We start from the raw sequence: 1370 nt of genomic DNA, 5'->3' as shown, positions 1-1370 counted from the left end.
TTGCTTGATATACGAGATTTATGTATTTCCCATCAATCAGCAATATTAAATTCTTTTGTGTGTATGTGGTGCTGGGTATTAAACCCAAGGCTTTGCAAAATGGGAGGAGGCAAGTGAGCTACCTCTGAGCTACATCCCTAGACCTTTTCTTTTTCCTTTTCTCTTAAGGCCTTGAGACATTTATTTACTTTCCTGAATAACCAATCATAAATTATGTAATAATTATAACTGGCTAATCTTATACCTCCTCAGAAAAACACAGCACTATTGAGTCACTCTGGTACCCTATGGAGAACTTTAATCTTTGGTCATAGTGTTAGCTCCTGGTTTCATATCCCCACAAGTCTTCTTTGAAATGACCTGCTACTTTTTGGTGAATTTTAAGATCTGCCCATATATTACATTCAATCACCAAAAATCTATATATTTATGTGACCTTAACTTAGTTCTCTTTCCAGAATCCTCATTACTGAGTTTATCATTTAGAGAGTGTAAGGATTAGATTGCTATCAAACTATTGAAGTTAGTGATTCAAATATTGCCTAATGTTTCCTACATAAGGCATCATATGAGAGGTTATTTTACTTTGGAATTTAGTATTAGGGGAAAAAATATCTTCTCAAAAATTGATGTTCTTATTTCTTTTACTCTATGAGTTCTGTTCCACAGAACATCGTATTCAGGTTAGCAGGAATAGAATTGATAATCTCTCACAGTTACCATATTAACCTGGGGGGGGCTAAAGTATACATATGCTTTCTTTTTTATTTTTCTTTTAATTAATTAATTGATTAACTAATTTGCTTTGTTTTGTTTTGAGTTTGTATTAATGGAAACTCTATCACTGGGCTACATTTCCTACCCTTTTGATATTTTATTTTGACACAGGGCCTTGTTAAGTTGCCCAGGTTGACCTCAAACTTGTGATGCTTCTGTTTCAGCCTCCCAAGTTGCTGGGATTATAGACCTGAGCCACCACACCCCACTTTGGTATTACATTTAGCCTTAATAAATATATTACATATGTGTCTCTTGTTGGACCCGTTATTTTATGGAGATAAGTGTCTAAAAACAAAATTCTGAGGGCAGCGGGCACAAACATTCATAAGATTCTTTGATATATGTGGCCTAATTTCTTTCCTGAAATACTGATTGGTAATTTTATCGTCACTCTATGTGAACTCTTGTTTCTTAGAATTTTGACAGTATGGGGACTGGGGTTTTGGCTCAGTGGTAGAGTGCTTGCCTAGTACACACAAGGCACTGGGTTCCATCCTAAGCACCACATCAAAACAAATAAGTAAAATAAAGATATTGTGTCCATTAACGACTTTAAAAAGTCCATTAATTTAAAAAAAAGAATATGGCAT

At 34.7% G+C, this 1370-nt stretch overlaps 1 non-coding gene across 1 annotated transcript; it reads right to left on the bottom strand.

Moving 5' to 3' along the window:
• Window positions 1-236: 236 nt before the first annotated feature.
• LOC124987746 (small nucleolar RNA SNORA25) lies at window positions 237-362 on the bottom strand. The gene has a single exon (XR_007109261.1). It is a non-coding gene; the product is annotated as a small nucleolar RNA SNORA25 (small nucleolar RNA).
• Between the last annotated feature and the right edge of the window lie 1008 nt (window positions 363-1370).

The sequence above is a fragment of the Sciurus carolinensis genome, chromosome 6 (assembly GCF_902686445.1).
Source record: "Sciurus carolinensis chromosome 6, mSciCar1.2, whole genome shotgun sequence".
In the NCBI taxonomy this organism is placed as follows: domain Eukaryota; kingdom Metazoa; phylum Chordata; class Mammalia; order Rodentia; family Sciuridae; genus Sciurus; species Sciurus carolinensis.
This window is presented reverse-complemented; position numbering and strand designations above follow the sequence as displayed.